The sequence below is a fragment of the Hirundo rustica genome, unplaced genomic scaffold (genome assembly GCF_015227805.2).
Source record: "Hirundo rustica isolate bHirRus1 unplaced genomic scaffold, bHirRus1.pri.v3 scaffold_178_arrow_ctg1, whole genome shotgun sequence".
Taxonomy (NCBI): Eukaryota; Metazoa; Chordata; class Aves; order Passeriformes; family Hirundinidae; genus Hirundo; species Hirundo rustica.
This window is the reverse complement of record NW_026690251.1, coordinates 46,510-55,425: the sequence shown is the minus strand read 5'-3', so window position 1 is coordinate 55,425 and position 8,916 is coordinate 46,510. Positions and strand designations below refer to the sequence as shown.

Here is an 8,916-nt window from a genome sequence, read left to right as displayed (position 1 = left end):
TCTAGTCAACTGCCTGCATGCTATCCTGACCACAGTGCCTCCTGGACACAATTTTCTGTGGCATTTCCAGGTGTGCGGACATGGGCTGTGGGCTCAGACTCGCCGTGGGCACATTCAGGGAGTCAGTTTTAGTCAGGCGTCTCTGATAGCAGCCTATGGGGGCCTTAGGGGTGCCAGAAAAAAAGATGGCCACCACACCGGAAATGACTTTGTCCCTCAATAAAGATGGCGACTGGTAAGGGCAGAAGTCATGTGATGCCACTCCCAAGACGGCGGTTTGGTGTGACATTCCTGACCTTCCAAAGATGGCGGCAAAAAGGGCAGGGAAAGTCAAGGACCCCGAGGTTCGTCTGGCCAACTGCCTGCGCGCTATCCTGACCACGACGCGGCCCGGGCGCGAATTTCCGCGGCGTTTCGAGGTGCGGGGGGACGGGCTGGGGGCTCAGCGGCGCCGCGGGCGGGTGGGGGCCGGGTCTGCACCGACAGGCAGCGACGGGGACGCCCCGATCGGCCGAGGTCCCGCCGTGGCCCCTGTGGAGTGGTCCCTGTGCCGAGCTGGGCGCCCGGCCTGTCCCATCCCCTCCCCTCCTCGCCGTCCCCACTCAGCCCCCTGCTCCCACTCTGAGCCAGCTGGGAGCGGGGGATGCTGTTCACGTCCCTAGGAGCTGCTGCTGCCGCCCATAGAGGACTCACAGCAGCCTCGTGTCGTCTGTGTGTGCAAGGTTTGATCGGCTTTGTAGCAGATGTGCTGTTACAGGCTGGGAGCGCTCAGTTTCCTGGGTGGGGAAATCTTTGAAACCTGTACTGAAACCGGGACAGTAGCCAAGCTGAGCAGTTGCTGAGAGTTCCAAGCCAGGCCTATCCTAGGATTCTTGAAACAATGTTTAAATGGTTATCATGGAGTTGAGGCAGTGGCTGGCGTCGATTCGTTAGAGCGGCAGAAACAACTTTACGCCTCCACGTGTGTTGGGACAAGCAACCCTCCCTAATGTCAGAATGAATTTGTGTGCCTTCTTTTCGCTTTTTTTCTTTCTAGATTGCAGAGTGCTGGGGAGACTGTTTGGGATAAAGAGCTGAAAGCTCCACGCTCCCGAGGGAACGCTTTGGGCCCCTGCCGCTTCTGAAGCGCACCGATAATCCCGGCTCCCCCAGAAACCTTCCGAAGCTGGAAGAGACAGGCAAGACAACTGCAGGAGGGGTTCAGGAAGCACTTTTTCCCAGGTCTGGACAGCACTGAGATGGGAATGACTTCAGAATATTCCTCGTGCCTCTCCTGTTGCCAGCCCGGGACTAAGTCAGTCCCTGCGTGTGGTGGGAGGAAGCCTGTGCTGGACAGCGAGAGAAAGGTCCCTGCTGGTTGCTGTGTCCTCGGTGGGCAGAGAACTGTGACCTTGGCCGGATGGGTCGGTGAGTATTGAATGGATCCTGCCCCCTTTGGAACGGCTTGTTTGAACAAGTCTTCAGCAGGGAAGAATTTTAGCCTTTAGGCTTTTGTTGGGTTTCTTTTTCATCCCTCCCCTTCTCTTCCCCAGAGTGAAAAGCTCAGTCAAGAGTGCACGAGTACAAAGCAGGGAGCTCGGAGTGCTCGGTTGCACCCTGCTGCAGCTCCTGGAGGAGCAGGGCCTGGCCAGCACCTTGCGTGAGCTTATGAAACCCCTGTGCCTATCAGCAGTGATGGAAGAGGACGGGACAGGACGGGTGACTCGTCTCGTTCTTATCGCTCCTGCGACAAGGCAGTGGTGGGTGGAACTAGGAAATTGCATGGCTTCTGCAATCCGGTCAAGTCGTTTTCCCATGTCCACCAGGGCTCATGGCTTCCCAAAGCAGAAGCTGCGTCTCTGGTGGGGTGGGGGCAGGGGTGGGCAGCGGAGAGCATGGAAAAACTCTGTGGGGTTTTCTGACCTCACAGGCCACAACACACACGCTCCCTCTAGGAGACTTCCCTTTCAAGGACTAAAATGGAACCAAAGGTATTAAAAAAAAAAAAAAAACCAAAAAAACCACAACCAATTCCAAGAGGGAAAATAGTCTGCGAAAAAGAGGTCCCCGTGGGCCTGGATGCTGATTCCTCTTGCTGGTCAGTGATAGCACCTGACAGGTCAGATTTCAAACTGTTTTATTTAACAGGAAACTGCTTTGTTCCTTCTTGTGAGTAGGATCATTGGCTTTGCATGGGCAAAACTCTAGGAAGAGAGTTAGGGGACCTCTTTAAAACATAGTCCTGGAGGTAAACAGCTCGGCTTGGGATTACTGTGTGGAAAGAGAAGAATATCTGTTCTGATTGTTCCCTCATCTTTCTTCCAGAGTTGTTTTTGTATTCCTGACTTCCGTTTCCATCGGGGACACGTGGCTTGGAGCGCAGGAGCCGTATGTGTTACTCACCCACATCAGATTGGTCTGCAGCAGTGCAGGTTATGAATTACAGGATGACTTGGAAACTTGGAAACAGGGAGAAGAAATGATTGTGTCTCTTTGCAAAAAAATTGGCTACATCAGGGCATTAATTCAGGGAAGGAACACTTCATCTTTAACGTTCTGTGCTCTGCCATCATCACTGTGAGCCATGAAAGCCTCCTGAGCCCTTCTCATAAAAAAAAAAAAAAAAAAAAAAAAATCAGTATTTTATTACTGTGTGCAAACTCAGGGGAAAGATTTTATTCAGTATCTCTCAGTGCAACATTAAAGCTTCATTTTCTCTACCCTTGAACAGACTGAGACACAATATTACTTCTATCATCTTTATTACAGGCATTTTAAACTTTTTAAAGAACCAGAAAGACTGTTTGTGCACGTGTGTGTGTCATTAATATCCACCCTCTCTCCATTAGAGGATGGGGAAAAAAGGCTGCAGAGCTTCCTACCACGGGCTGTAAGTGCAAATGACGAGGAGCCAGAGGTTTAGTCACGATGATTTATTATTTCTTAAAGAACCCGGTTGATTTCATGATACCAAAGCCTGTATAGAAGACTGAACTCGGGACTCATGATGGTCTTCTTGTGTTTAAAAAGCTTTAATGGCTTTGAAAGATATTTATATCAGACCTGGTACATTTCTATTAACTATTTAAAATTTAATTTGGAAAAAAAAAAAAAAAAAAAAAGCAGCAAAAAGCAGCCCTGTTCCATCACTGCTGCCACTCTGTGGGACAAAAGCCCGTCTTCCCTCCGCTTGGAACAGGTGAGAGACAGAACTAAACCCCACAGGATTTTCTGCTTATCACTTATACGTGAGTTGTATTGGGAATGCTCTGTGAAATCTGATAAATTGTTCTTGAATGTGGCCCTGAGGGTAGCTGAACATGTGTCCTAGGGTAACTTTATGATGCCTGTATCCCCAGTCGTCTGTTCTGTTTGTGCTGTATATTGAGTCCTGTGCCTTTAAGACTGGTTCTAAGAGCAAGGAGAAGCGCGGAGTTTGTTTTGAGAAAACTGCCTGACTCCTCCACATTCTTCTGCGGACAGTGTGTTCGGCGGAGGCTTGGAGAGACGGCAGGACAGAGATCTTTTTTTTGCTTTTAGTTAGTTTCAGCTAGCTAGGGCAGAGAAGTTCCCTGGACTGTTTTTTTTTCCCTTTTTCTTGGAACTGTTTAAACCTGCTCTGGACTGAAAACCCAGGGGAGCACTGGGGGCTGCACCTGCGGCCCACCGGGGCCTGGAGCTCGGCATTTTCCAGCAGCGCCAGAGAGACTGGGACTGAGGAGACGCTGAGAGAGAGCTGAGCTCCACCCACGGCAAGGACTTTCTCAATTTGCCATCTCACTTCAGAAGGAGAGGTTTCATTGTTTCATATTATTCATTCTTTATACTTGTATGCACTTCATTTGTTTAGTAAAATAGTTTTTTCCACTTTTCTCCAAAGAGGGTTTTGGGTTTTTTTTCCGGACCGGTTGGAGGGAGGGGCCACGTGGGTTTCCTTCCTTGGAGGGATCCTATACAGGGGTTTTCTCCCAAATTTGTCCCAAACCAGGACAACATGCCAGCCCAGATTTGCAAAGGTGCCGTGCCAGAACGAGAACCTTTGAAATGTAAACCAGGATTTATTCAACTGACTCACGGCTGCGTGCTGTGCCTGTGACCTTTGTAAAATACTGGACAGGGAAAAAGCAGAATGGCACATTCCTTGTGCTATGTCTTGAATTCTGGGGATGGGGTCAAAAAAAATGAGATGCAAATGAGGGAATTGCTTGTACATGTAAATATTCTTGTCCTAAAGGAGCCATCCGCTCCGTACCAAGCCTTGTGTTAAAAATTACATTTATTAAAAAAACCCTAAGCCATTTAGAGGCTACAGTTTGTGTGGTGTAGAATTCCTAGGGGCTGACGTCAGGAAATCTGTGAGCCGAATCTAGCTGAGCTTAGCCAACTTTAGCCAAATGTAGCCAAGTTCGGTCGAACCGAGCCGAGTTTAACTGAACCGGGCCAAGTGCAGCCGAACCAAGCCGAGCTACGGGGAACGCCACGAGCGGGCACCGAGTCCAGCGGAACCGATCCGCGGGGAACAGCGCGAGCGGGCATGGAGCGCAGCCGAACCGAGCCGAGCCGAGCCGCGGGGAATGCGGGAGCGGGCACCGAGTGCAGCCGAGCCCAGCCGAGCTTCCCTGAAGAGGCGAATCTAAATGACTGTATCCGGTAATAGCTGAGGTGTACCGAGTGCAGGCGAGTTTAGCCTTTAGAGACGAAAATGGCCGAGGTCTGACGAAAAGAGCCGAGTTTAGCTGGAAAGCCGAACCCACCTGAGTTCAGCCAACTTATTGAATGGACTGAGCGTCGCCGCGTTCAGCCGAACCCAAGGAGCTGTGCCAAACCAAGCTGAGGTCAGTGGGTTTCGGTGCCAGAACTGTGGGAAGTGGAATTGAAGTGGGGCTTCAAAAACAAACGGAACTTGAGCAAAAAGGACAAGGTTTGTGTGTGACTGGGTTTAATAGTTTCTTCAGTCTTAAAATTGTTTTCTCACAGTATGTTTCAAGCCTAGAAAAAATGTTCTGAAGTGCTTCACGCCATTGGGACAGAATTCTAGAGTTTGCATTTACAGAATTCCCTATCAGAGCTCTTTTGTCTTCATCTTTTAGAATCGGTTTTAATGCGTTTCATGGAATTCACTGTAGCTAAATAAATTGGCTCCCGGGCTCAGGTGCAGCTTGAACCAAAATTTCCTGCATTTAAATTCTGCAATTAGTATTTATTTAAAAAAACTGGAATAACATCTTTTCATATTTTACCAGTCTATGATAAGCTTTCCAATTGCTAAATTTTACCATCACCTTTTTGTGCGTGCGTGTGTGTGTGCATGTTTTCAAATGGCCTATCAGTTAATGGGCCAATTCAGACTTGCCATTATTTTCATAAAAAGCGGAGAGAGATGCACAGCATGACAAACAGAAAACAAGAGCATGGCTTTTTATCTGGGTCTAGTTTCGTGTTCGTGAGACAAATTGGTTCTCACAAAGTTTCAGGAACCAGCCACCTTTATGGGCCATATGTTTATGTTTCTGAATATTTATGGGTCAGCCTGCCAGCTCCAGTTCACCCAGCAGGCACGGCACCGAGGGTGCTCCCCTTCTATCTCTGGCAAGTCCAGAGGTCGCTTTTCCCGCTGCTCCATCCCAGAGCAGATTTCTGTATCGCTGCTGTTGGCATCGTAGTGCTCAGTGGTGAGGAACGTCACCTGTGTCAGGCAAATCCTAGAAAAAAGGCCAAACGGAACAACCGGGTCTGTCTTCTGTATGAGCCATTGCATTCCACCAGGGAATCTTTCAGCAGGTGCAGGGCACAGCAGGAGGGTTCCTTCCCATTTGATCCGAAGAGTCTGCAAAGGCAGCAGCAAACGGTCGTGGCTGGGGCCTGTCAGGGGTCAGCATTATCAGCAGGAAGGAAGTGCGGCCAGAGGGGCTCAGGCAGACCTTGGGCTGGGTGTGACCTGTACTGGCCACATCTGCGCTGTCCTTGGTAGGGTGGGCAAAGGCAAATGTGGCAGCTGAGGATGTGCTGGAGACTCTCCCTCAGCTGTCCTAAAATCTGTCTAGAAAATGAAAGTGTGCTTGGCTTGACTTGTTTTGTAGCGTTTCAAAGAGGTCTTCAAATATTCTTTGATAACTGTGACCTGAATTAAGGCCAGAGTTCTTTTGTGCAAGCATCGTTCTGACAGACAGTGGTTGTTCACCTGGACTGGTTTTAATGTCTCTGTTTTTTTCTGAAGTTCCCATTTATTTTGCTGTATTACTGTGGATGTTCACCCTGGTACTCTGGACAGTGGCTGAGGACTTCTTCTTCATTCCACAGCTATAATACTTCCCCCCCCCTCCCCCCCCCGCCCCATAGCAGTAAAATTCTCCAAAACGCTAACCTGGCTGCAGAATGGCATTTTCTCAGAGAGTCATGCTGCTTCTCCCAGGCAGCGCTGCCCTGTTCTGGGCGTCTTGGTGCAATTTTTCACTGCATCCTGTAGCCCCAGAATTCATGGCTGTCCCTCAGGGTTCTGAAGGAGCGCTGTCTTTGGATTTTTTGGCTTCAAAGTGGGAAGTGCATGATCTAAACTGTGGCATCTCAGCTATATTTTAGGAAGCCTGGAAAAGCAAGCTCTTCTTGACGAGGAAGCGCTTCATCTTGAAAGCCCATCTGTCTCCCAAGAGGTGCTGCAAAGGGTGAGATTGAACCTCCTGTCATTCTTTGTTTCAATCGCCTCTGTGAAACCTTGGTACGCTTCAATAGTTTCTGTAGTATCACATTTATTGGCCCTCCAGTGCAGGCCACAGACCAGAACGGTTTCAAACGAGCGATTCCCCTGCTAACCCCGCCCCGGGAGCAGCTGGAGCCTCCAGGCGGGACTGAGGGAGGACACACTTGGGGGTGACACAGCTCCACACTGAGGGTACTTGGGGACAATGTGTAGCTTTATCCTGGATTTTTTTTTTTTTTTTTTAGCTTTCTACGAGGTTTCAATCATGGACTTGGTAAAAATAAACGGTAAGGACTGAAAGCATGAGGGGGCTGTCAAGTTATACGCACCAAAGACAACTTTTTTTTTGCCATTGTGCCTCATTTGCATACAAAAAGAAACAGTCCGAAAAAACACATTTAGGGAGCGGCTGCGGGTGCGCTGACACCCACACCCGTGCCGGGTACTCCTAGAGAGGCGGGGGCACCCCTTGTGTGCCCGGAGAAACGGCGGGAAACCACTTTTCTGGACGAAAATATTTCGGCCAATCGGCGGCCGCCATTCTGTTCCGGGGTGACCCGACTTCCGGTCGGCGCCATTTTGCCTCATTTGCATACCAAAAGAAACAGTCCGAAAAAACACATTTAGGGAGCGGCTGATGTGCGGAGAGAAGACTCTATAACTCACAGAGTGGTTATGAGAGTAGGTATGAATTTATTCAGCGCTGAGGTGCATGGGGATAACTCCTCAAAGACATGCACACCTGGGAGCTTTGTTTCTCCCTTTTTATCTCTACAAACTAGGGTTACATGATACGCCTAATACATATTTATTTCCTAACCCCGCCTGTCCCCGCTTCGTATTAAAATTAGTTCCACGCCTATTTGAGGCTGCGCACTGCTCCTTATTGATCACTTCGGTGGTCGTCGGGGGTCTTTGGGGATGAAGCACATAGTCATCCTCTGAGTTGAACTTTTCAACTTGTCTCCTTGCGCATGCTCTGTTGTTCCTTTGGCCATCTCCTATATCATGTTTCCGTTTTGGGGCCCAAAGAATGCGTAGATAATCAGTACCAGGTGGGCATGACGGTGACCCGAGCCCTAAAGGAGGAATTTAGAGGTCCACTGGGGCCAGAGAGAAGATTGATCTGCTGGGGGACTTGAAACTAATATGTGACAGACTGGTGCTTTTAAAGAAGAGTTCTCTGTTAATATCGTGTGCTCTTGCCAGGCACCCTTGCTTTATTTTCTCTGTCTCAGTCCCCCCTTTTCTAGAAAATCAGTAAATTCTTTTACTTAGCAATACTGACGCTTTTTCCTTTCCCAGTCCACCTGCGCAGCCTGCCCATCTCGATACGTATCCCTCATTGCATTACCATAGGCTGCTGCTAGGGAAGTCAGTGCCGCTATCCGTTTTAACATTCTCCAATTCCAAACAAGCATTGCACTTGATAGCACCAGGCTTATGCCTACTAATGTCAGTATGACAATGATGGGGTGGCAAAGTGTGTTCAAAATCCCAGTTGCAGTCGGCGACCATCCAAAGAGTGCATCCCACCAGTGGTGATTTGTATCTTGGTTTACCCTTTGTAATACTTTGCTTATCTCTTTTACATCATGATAGACAGTAACCAGAGTCTTTTGCCCCTTTTCTTGAATCTCTTTCAGGATTTCTGTCAGGTCTTGGTGGTTCATTAGTTGTCTTACTAATGTAAGGTTCATTCCAATGGGTGCTGGTGATAACTGATGGTACATTGTGTAATTGGATCTTATCAACTGGTGGGATGTAACCGGTGCTAAATATGAAAAATCACACCCTACAATCCTAACAAAATTACAAATACAAAAATTGGAATAGTTCCTAGTAGTCAAGGTTACATTGTTATCATCTATTTCTACAGAAACACATGCAGTTCTTAAACATACACAGCCTAGGCCAATATATACAAGCATAGTCTTTTGACTAGTATCTGGATGAATCTCAAAGTGGCAAATGTTTTGCTCAGTGTCTAGGCATATATCTTGTGCATCGATCATGTTAGTCTCACAGATGAACCCCTGTTGTTCCCGGGTAACACACGATTCCAAATTCACAGTTTGCCACTTTTCATTCATTATCCGGGCCCATGCTCTATGTTCTGAGGGGTAGAGCACTGTTTTTTCATGATTTAATCCTAATGCAATAATAGGGTGGATATTATAAATTGTGGCATTGCGTATAGTCAGTACAAAAGTAGTAGCTATTTCGGTGGTAGGGTCATA

General features: G+C 48.3%; 1 long non-coding RNA gene across 3 annotated transcripts; it reads left to right on the top strand.

The window, feature by feature from the left end:
- Positions 1-234: 234 nt before the first annotated feature.
- Positions 235-3,446, top strand: LOC120747706 (uncharacterized). Of its 3 annotated transcripts, none has more exons than XR_005699177.2 (4): positions 235-344; positions 1,037-1,407; positions 1,533-1,739; positions 2,305-3,446. It is a non-coding gene; the product is annotated as an uncharacterized LOC120747706 (long non-coding RNA). The 3 variants fall into 3 exon arrangements; XR_005699175.2 differs by having other exon boundaries at positions 273-419; XR_005699174.2 differs by lacking the exon at positions 235-344 and adding an exon at positions 549-722 and having other exon boundaries at positions 2,305-3,445.
- Positions 3,447-8,916: the final 5,470 nt, after the last annotated feature.